Source organism: Tachyglossus aculeatus, chromosome 2 (assembly GCF_015852505.1).
Source record: "Tachyglossus aculeatus isolate mTacAcu1 chromosome 2, mTacAcu1.pri, whole genome shotgun sequence".
Taxonomy (NCBI): Eukaryota; Metazoa; Chordata; class Mammalia; order Monotremata; family Tachyglossidae; genus Tachyglossus; species Tachyglossus aculeatus.
The window spans coordinates 87,461,157-87,470,903 of NC_052067.1; the positions used below are offsets into that span (position 1 = coordinate 87,461,157).

Below are 9,747 nucleotides of genomic sequence, written 5' to 3' on the forward strand. Positions count from 1 at the left end.
ACCCAGCAGGCAGGTGCTGAGCTGGGATTAGAACCCAGGTGTCCTGACTCTCAGCCCTGTGTGTGCCCTTTGCACTAAATCATGGTGCTTCCTCAATTCAGAAGGAGAGTCACCCTAAAAATGTCAGTCTTATAAGTACAGGTACCTTATTCATCTACAGCCCATCCATCAATTGCATTTATTGAGCACATACTGTGTGCAGAGCACTGTAGTAAGCACTTGGGAGAGTACAATATAATAGAATTGGTAGACATGTTACTTGCTCACAAGGATCTTACAATCTAGAGGATACTAATCCACATCAATCAATGGTAATAATTGAGCACTTGTGTCATTTCAGAGCACTCTGTGAAATTGGTAGACACAATCTCTCTGTCCTCAAGGAATTTACAATCTTGAGAGGGCAGGCATCATTCATTCCATATGAATTTGTACACAGGGATCTGCACATTGTACAAATGTAGTAAATAATAGGTTTACTCTTGCAAATCAGTAGCAAAAATCTGGCAGCTTGCACTCCTCCAATCCATCAATTAATGACATTTATTGAGTGCTTACCGTATGCAGAGCACTGTACTAAGCACTTGGAAAATTACAATACAACAGAGTTGGAAGACATTTTTCCCTGACAACAGGGAGTTTACAGTCCTCCAATAATAAAAATGAATGAATGAGGAGCTTTAATTGCTCATTCCAGTCACTTCAACTCTCCCTAGTACTCAGGTATAGCTCAGCAAACAATGAGTGAATGAGTTTCCTATGTGTTCATTATGATTATATACCTTTGTCTCTCCTGCTCTATTTACTCGTGAGTTGTCGTATTCTGAATTATATTTTTTCTGCCTTTCCCATTAGGCTGTAAATCCCTCGAGGAAACAAATTTTGCCTTGCTGCTTCTTTTGTTACCCCTACATATCTCTAGCACCCAGCACTAGGTATAGCACACTATTCTATAGGTTATACGAAGACAACGTCCTGATTGTGATACCTTGTCTACATATGTTTGATGTGGCTGAAAACACCTTTAATGCCATTCCTTTCTACTCTGTGTTTATGAAATGATTCCCCCTTTGCCATACTGATCCATTTGTCACTTGCAGCACCTATTGCTGATTTTTCAAATCTGCCTATTGGTCTTCTGCTCCTCCCCCGATGTCTCCTCAAGGAGAATAACTCCTCTCTTGACCGCCACCATGTCAGGCTGCTTCAGCTACTATTGGTTCCCAACAGCCTGATGTTGAATTACAGTGTCTGTGACTACTTCACTGTAATTTTAAAATATTTGCACTACCTTCTTGAATTGCAGTTGCCTCCTTACAATTCCACCTCTCAGGGTCACACCTGGAGAGTTTCCAGTATTCTACCAGTCTCGACTAAGAGAGAATCGAGCAGAGGCCTGTCCATTCCTAGCTTGGGTAGTGGCTATTGAGTGGAAGGCAATCTGCTACAAGTCAAAACTCACCTGTGCTGGGCAGTAGCAGCATGGGAAAATGGGAGGGTGAAGATTTAAGTATACTGCACAGAAGGAGGCAATGGTAAACCACTTCTGTATTTTTACCCAGAAAACTCTATGTATATACACTACCAGAATGATTGCAGGTGGGGGTGGGACATTCTAGGAGAGATGTGTCCTTGATGTCATTATGGGTCAGAGAAAACTTGACAGCATAAGACAAGACAAAATCTTTCAATTCACCACACATTTCAGTTGACTTATGTGATTGATTTGACCAAAATAGAGCATCCTGGGGTGGTATTTGAATATGTGCCCTTTGGGCATTTGGTATTCGCCTTACCATCAACCTCACAGCATTTATACATACCCGTAAATTATGTATTTTGATGTCTCCCTCTCTAGACTGTAGCTCAGTGTGGACAGGTAATGTGTATACCAACTCTGTTGTATTCTCCAAAACAGTACAGTGCTCTGCACACAGTGAGTGCTCAATAAATGCCATTGATTGCTTGCATGATTGATTGATTAAACTAGTCTGTTCACAAACTGACTGCTACTCACCTGGCAATAGATTGCAGTTCAAGTAAACACCTGTGCACTTACAACCTCCTAATTACACTTCTGTATATAAGTGAGCAGCTTTGTGTCAATCTATAACAAGTAACAATAATATTATAATCAATGGTTTACCAAAATAAGAACAGAAAGCCATCAGCAATGTAATTTCTGGGTCAGACCAGTCGTTCAGACATCCCACTATTCTGTCTCCAATTGGAGCAGCAAGATGCCTGAAGAAATCATATGAAGATTGCCCTCATCATCCAAATAAAACCAGGATGGTGGACAGAAAACAAAATATTTTCTTTTGGCCTTAAACTTCTGTCTGTTCTTTGAGCACCCTAAAGACGGTCTCCAAACTAAAAATAGACAACCCTTTCATCTCTCTTTAAATACAACTCTACAAAACAACTGAACCACATATATGATAGGAAGATGTTCTCCATTCTTAGGGGTAGAAAGAGTGGCACAAAAACTGCTCACAGTTTCATTATTACGTGACCGCCTAAAGGTGAATTTAGGCAGAGTGACTGCTGACTACATTTCTTTCTATTGCATTTAATCTGCTGACTTCTACCCATCTGGGTTGTGTCCAGGTTCTCCTTGGAAAAATAGAAAAGACTGATCGGACTGTTAAATCTCCTGAGGAAAGCGGATACAATCCACAGGCGGAAGAAGTATCAGACCATGCATCAGTACAACTTTAGAGCTTAGCCAGGACTGAGAAAAAGTTAATAACAAAATGAATAAGGATTCTGAGGCTCCAGCTCGTTGGAATTAACATCAATCAATAAGTCAGTACCATTTGTTGAGTGATTATTGGGTGCAAAGTACTATGCTAAACTCTTTGTAGAGTTCAATAAAGTTGGTAGAAAAGATCCCTGTTCTCAAGGAGATTACAGTCTAATGGGCTAATTAACAAGTCCATAAAATAGAAGTGTAATCAATCAATCGTATTTATTGAGCACTTACTGTGTGCAGAGCACTGTACTAAACGCTTGGGAAGTACAAGTTGGCATCATATAGAGACGGTCTCTACCCAACAGTGGGCTCACAGTCTAGAAACTTAGTGTAACTTAGTGGAAAGAGTATGCATCTGGGAGTCAAAGGACTTGGGTTCTAATTTCAGCTTTGCCACTTGCTCATTGTGTGACCTTGAGTAAGTCATTTAGCTTTCCGTTGCCTCAGTTTCATCTGTAAAATGGGGAGGCAATTCCTGTTCTCCCTCCTACTTAGACTGTGAAACCCACCTGGGACAGGGACTGTGTCTGATATGGGAAGGCAATTCCTGTTCTCCCTCCTACTTAGACTGTGAAACCCACAGGGGTTGAAAATTTAACATATAAGTGGAATAATAGTAATAATAGTTTTTGTTAAGTGCTTAGTATGTGTGAAACACTGTTCTAAGCACTGTGGCAGATACAAGATAATCAGGTAGGACACAGTCCCTATCCCACATGGGTCTCACAGTCTAAGTAGAAAGAACTTCCCCATTCTCCAAAATTCCCATTTTTACCATTGAGGGAACTGAGGCACAGAGAAGTTAAATGACTTTTGCCCAATTTCAAGGCAAGCAAATGGCAGAGCCAGGATTACAACCCAGGTTCTCTACCTCTCAGGCCCATGTTTTTTTTTTTCTTCCAAGCCATGCTACTAAGCTCATAATGCTAAAAAAAAAAAAGATATAAAATTTATACTTCAGGAATGCCAGAGTGGGAAACGGCCATTGATTTTGGGTGGGCACATGGGTCTCTAGACAGGTCTGAGGCAAAATTATGGATGATGGATGGGATCTCTAACCACTGTGGGTTGTTGGCCTGAAGAGATCATTTTTTGTTGTTTATTTCTTTTAAATGGTTATTCCTTAGGCACTTACAATAGTCAAGTAGTGTTCTAAGTGCTGGGATAAATACAAGTTAGTCACATTGGACAGAGTCCCTGTCCCACAAGGGGCTCACTGTCTAAATAAGAGGGAGAACAGGTATTGAATCCCCATTTCATAGATGAGGAATCTGAGGCACAGAGAAGTGAAGTAACTTGCCTAAGGTCACACAGCCAGCAAGTGGCAGAGCTGGGATTAGAACCCAGGTCCTCTGGCTCCCAGGCCTGGGCTTTATCCACTGTTACACTGCCTCCAAGCATCCTGCTGGAGGCAGAACACCAGGCAGGATAATCATAATAATAATAATGGTACTTGTTAAGCACTTATTATGTGTCAAGCACTGTTCTAAGTACTGGGGTAGAAACAAGTTAATCAGGTTGGACACGGTCCCTGTCCCATAGTGGGCTCACAGCCTTAATCCCCATTTTTTACAGATGAGGGAATTGAGGCCCAGAGAAGTGAAGTGACTTGCCCAAGGTCACACAGCAGACAATTGGTGGTGCAGGGATTAGAACCCATGACCTTCTGATTCCCAAACCCATGCTCTATCCACTATGCCATGCTGCTTCTAAGTGGGATGTACTATTGGTCTGATGTACACGTAACATTGCAGATGGGCATAAGTTCTTCAATTTGATTTAAAGAGACAATTTGAAACTCGGACAAATATCTCTGGATTCCCTACCAGATTTCCCTCTCTGTTCCTTTCTGTGCCACTGACCCTGGGGGCAGGGAGCCTAGCATACACCCCACCTTCTTCCTCAATCCCCACCCCAACATCATCATGAAAATCACTTTTAGTGGCCAGTGCTTGGTATGCAATGTTCAATAAATAATGTTCATTGCCATACTATCATTATTATGTCAACTTTCCAGCATGAAAAATATAACAAATTTTCTGAGAACTGTTTCTTGTCTCCTAAAATAACTGGACTTGCCCCTCCTATTCCTTGAGAGATGTTTAGATCAAAAACATTTAGCCCATTAGTTTTGATCCACATCTATGCTTTCAGTATACTCTATTGCCCTTCAAATGATCCCTTATCAAAATGTCACTTTGAAGTTCAGCAAACTGTGATCCACCATATCAGCCCAAATCTTTGAGCCTTGTGAATTCCTTTGGTTTTCCTCCCAAATGCCAAAGGACAGACATGTCTCGTGGTAGGGGTAAATGCAGGCCAAGTGTACACCTGCAAATTATCTGATTAACTAAGGAGAAAAAATAATATCCTTTATCCTCAGCAGTCCTGCTATTTTAGGGAAAAGTGTTTTTTTCTGGACTGAAGTAGTTAGGTGGTTGAGACCAAAGTGTTGCCTTAATTCTGAAGATAATTTTCTAGGATGGTCCTGGCTTCACTAGAATGAACTTTCAGATAGAAGCCACTTGAGTGGAGAGGGCTTTTGGTTTCACTAGAAAGAACTTTTGGACATAAGCCACTTGAACTGAGAGGCCCTTCTGGTATCACTAGTGGGCTTAAGCATTTCAAGTGGTTTTTGCTCTTTAAGGAGCAACAGGTCAGATAGGTTTCTATGCCAATGAAATGCAAATACCATATTCCTCCGAATTCTGATCTCTTCCCCTCTTGATGAATGTTCTCCGGCCTTTGGCCAAAGCACTAAACTAAGGGTATCTCAAATCACTGCGAATTGTCTCATAATGACCCTCACTCTAATAAATATTTTGTTAGAAGTAATTGTGGCCAACAACATGGGTACACACATCAAAATGTTCAAATAAAAATTAAAAGTCTCACAGCACTAATACTGGGAAAGAACTTAACTACAGTTTCAATTTAATGGAGACATTATTTTCAGTTTACATGAATTTCTCTGCTCAGTTTAAGCTATTTAGAAAACATAAAATCAGAAATTATCCTAGATGTTTGTTTATAGCCTAATAAGAGAAAATACATTACTGAAAAAATGATTAAAGTCATAAACCAGCCTTTTGTCTCATGAAATAATAACATTTTGTCATATTAGCGATAGGATATTAAAAACCAATTGGTGTTTCTTTGATCTAAGGAGAGTCCAAATTAAAGGTGAATGCTTTGACACTTACTGGAGAATGTTCTGCTTGGGTTTAAACACTACGGAAGGTGTCCTCGAGAATTTATTAAATAGAAAGCAATATGAGCCAGAGAATAGTTCTCAACGTAGTGGAAGACTTGGTAAATTATAGAGGAGGATAGCTATTCTTGAAGCATGAAGGTGTTGGGGGTGGTGGGAACGCCTCTAGTTACTAGGGTTCTTCAGCGGAAAGGCATCTTAGCACTCAATTAATCTATTCAGCTATTTAAAGTAAGATTACTGATTTTTTTCCCAAACAGGACATTTGACACTATATTTTATGAGGAGTATCTTGGGGCGCAAATGGATTGCATGGGAAAAACACCACCCTCAATATCCCAGTCATTTATGTGTTTATTGTGCTTCTTATCTAGCTACGGGGAAGGTGACCCAATGCTCAGAAGGAGACCATTGTTCCCTCAGCCATTGCGATGCATTGTTTCCCGAGCAAACATCGCCCAGACACCCAGGAAGGACAAAGCAAAACCACCACAATCAGCCCGCACGGCCGCGTCTACACAGCAGGTGGGCATCAGGGCCACCGGCCGGTTTTATGATTTTGTTTTGTTTCCTCCCTCCTCCCCGCCACCCAAGATGGGAAATCTCTCTCTGCATCCCAGCCCGATGCGGGCCCTCCCTGGTCCTCCTCCCGTTATCTGGACAATTGTCCCAAAGTTTGCTTTGCACTTTTCCTGGGAGGACCCCGCCCCGGCCGGGAATGGCTTGGGGAGCCGCAGACAAAGGCGGAGGCCGTTGTCTGGGCTCTGCCGGCCGGTGCCCCGGAATGGTCTCACCCACCCCTCCCGGCCGTCGGAAAATCCCCCTCCCCACTGCCCCTTACCCCCACCCCCTTCCTGCTGCCTCCTCTTCGCTGCCCCCTCCCACAGTCCCTTATCCACAGCCCCCTCCCCACTGCCCTTCTTCGCAGGTCCCTCCCCACAGCTTTCTCTCCGCTGCCCCTCTAGAAGCCCCCTCCCCACTGCCCCTTAGTCACAGCCCCCTCCCCACTGCCTCTTACCCACCTCCCCCTGCCCAATTGCTCCTGCCCTTGCCCCCTGTCCCCGCCGCGGTTACCTGCAGGGTGTGGGCGAGGCCTGGGCAGGCGGGACGGGCGCGGAGCTTTCGGGGCAGGGTGGGGAGGGGAGCGGACAGGACCAGGCGCTGCCCAGCCTCCCGGAGAAGAGGCGGAGGGCGGGGGCTCATCGAGGATCCCGCCGGCTGCGGGGGGGATGCCCATCCTCCCTCATCCCCCCGGCGGGGGCTCCGGCCGAGGATGGGGACTCCATGGAGACCGGGAGGACGGAGGACTCAGATAATAATGATGATGGGATTTGTTACGCGCTTACTCTGTGCCAAGCACTGTGCCAGGGAGGAATGGGGACGGGGGTCACTTATTCCCAGGAGGAGCGGGGGGGGGGGGGGGGGGAAGAGGGGGGAGAGGAAGGGGGAGGAGGGGGAATAAGAGAGAGAGAAAGAGGAGGAGGTGGGTATCCTCCAGTCCGCGGTCCCCTGGGAGTCCAGGAAAGCCAGCAGGGACCATGGGAGCTGGACCAGTTCAGTGCGAACCCTCACCCCGTGCCCCCCACACCCCTCTTTGGGTCAGGGTCAGGAGCTGCTAGGGAAGCCCCCGCCGGCTTGGCACATCCGTCTGGAAAAGACAAAGGGGAAGCGGGGAGGGAAGGAGAGGGGAAAAGTTTTTAGCTCATCTCTAGAGGGATGCAATCCTGGAAAGGAAAGCATCGGATGCATGCACCCCAGGACGGGCGAGGGACCAGGGACCCAGAGAGGGGTTTCCAAAAAATTGTACCCCAGGGGCAGCAAGGTTATACAAGGCTATTCTCGCTCAGACGGACCCTCTTGCAGAGGCGAGCTTAGGGACCCCCTCCCCCGCCCCCCAAGTCCTGCCGGCAAAGTTTCTCTCCCACCCCGCGAGCTTCCCATCTGTCTCCATAGAAACAATGCTCTCCTGCTTCCTCCCCCCCCCCCCCCCCCCAACACACACACACACCATGCCTCGCTATCCAAAATCTCCGGCTTCAGGCAGGACTAAGGACCCACAACCACATGGACCCGTACAGACCCACGCCCACTCGCCCACGAGACAGGCAGACGGAAAGACCCCACAGGAAGGTTGACAGGCCCACAGAAAGATGCCCACCCTCTCAGGGAGCACACTCACATAAAACTCCCACATCTCAAACACCCTCGCCCTAAATTCACAACCCACACACAGACCCCCGCCCCCCCCCCCCCCAAATATAAACTCGAATCCACGCACAGACTTCAGCGGACAAAAAACGCACAACCCACCCGTAGATATCCACGCTGTCAAAGTCACACCCACACACGGACACCCGCAAACACAATCTCACCCACACAGACAAAATCACCCACATACAGACATACTTTTACAAAAACACACAACCTCCCATACAACTGCAAACACAAACTCACACCCCCCCACACAGAGAAGCCCTGAGACACACACTCAGCCACACACAGACATCCGAGGACAAAAACTCACAACCCACCTATAGTCATCCTCGCACGCAAAGTCACACCCACGCACAGACACCCGCAAACACAAACTCATTCACCCACACAGACACAAAAATCACGCACACGCAGACACACGCTTACAAAAACGCACACACACACACAAACACACACACCCATACGACTGCAAACACAAACACATAGACGCCCTCAGACACACGCTCAGCCACACACAGACATCTGCGGACAAAAACTCACAATCTACGCACAGACAAGCGGACACACAAACTCGCTCAGCCACAGACAAGCACCCGCGAGCAAAAACTCACTATCCACGCACAGACACTCGGGCACACAAACTCTCCCAGCCACACACAAGCATCCGCGAGCAAAAACTCATAATCCACGCCCAGACACGCGCGTACACAAAGTCACTCACCCACCCACCAGCCCCGGGGCATGGAAATCCACCTACACTCAGACAACCTCAAACGCAACTCACACCCGCTCACCGAGTCCCACACAGACACACTCCCACTGGACTGCCCACATGCGCTCTTACCAACTGCAAGATGCCTGATATTCGGGCCTCGGGGCGCCTGGCACACTTATAAGTTTGCAAAAACCAGAAGTCACCTCCTCGCCGGGCAGAGCTGGTGTCCCGCGCCCTCCTGGCTTTACTTGTGCCCACCTCCACCACCCTTTTCTTCCGCACCGAGTGCCCGGACCCCTGAGCTTTGCCCGGCAGTGACAAGAAGGGAGGGACGTGGGAGGAGCTAAGGGAGGAGCCGAGAGCCTCCTGGTCCAGGGAAAGAGATGCTCAAGCGCTTGGAGACGTTTCCAAAGAAACGAGTACTCCTTCCTCCTACTGCCACCAAGTCTAAGACCCACCCCCGATCCTCGTCCTCGGTTTCAGGCATCTGACACTGACTCGCATTCCCCGCTTATATAGCTATCTTGGGGCTGTTATGCAGTACTTAGAGAACCATGCGAGCTTCCTCTGAACCCGGTTGGATTATTCTCCAAGACGCTTCAGTGAAAAGGAAACCCAGCGTGGGTGGAAAGGGCTTATTCTACTTCCCAGAGCGCTGCAGTTCTGCGGGGAAATACTAGGTATTGTGTCTAAGGGAGAATCTGGGTGGGAATGCTGGGGGAAAGTGCGGGGAAGGGAGTTCAGGAAAAGGTTCACTTCTGAAGGCAGAAACTGTATCTCCTGAGAAAGAGAACAAACATGGCATTATCACCTTCAAGAAAGGAGTTCAGGAGACAAATGTGTGTGAAAGAA

At 46.7% G+C, this 9,747-nt stretch overlaps 1 protein-coding gene across 3 annotated transcripts in view; it reads right to left on the minus strand.

Moving 5' to 3' along the window:
* The window catches only part of TMEM200A (transmembrane protein 200A), an 87,294-nt gene extending 78,153 nt beyond the window's left edge, over window positions 1-9,141 (minus strand). Inside the window, exons 1-2 of one of the 3 annotated variants that reach the window (XR_005456503.1) lie at window positions 9,025-9,141; window positions 7,406-7,614 (exon numbers count right to left, since the gene is read on the minus strand). The gene's annotated coding sequence lies outside the window, so the exon portion shown is untranslated. Of the gene's footprint in view, window positions 1-7,040; window positions 7,363-7,405; window positions 7,615-9,024 lie in introns of those variants that run through there. The other 2 variants (XM_038769093.1, XM_038769092.1) reach the window with 2 other exon arrangements.
* Between the last annotated feature and the right edge of the window lie 606 nt (window positions 9,142-9,747).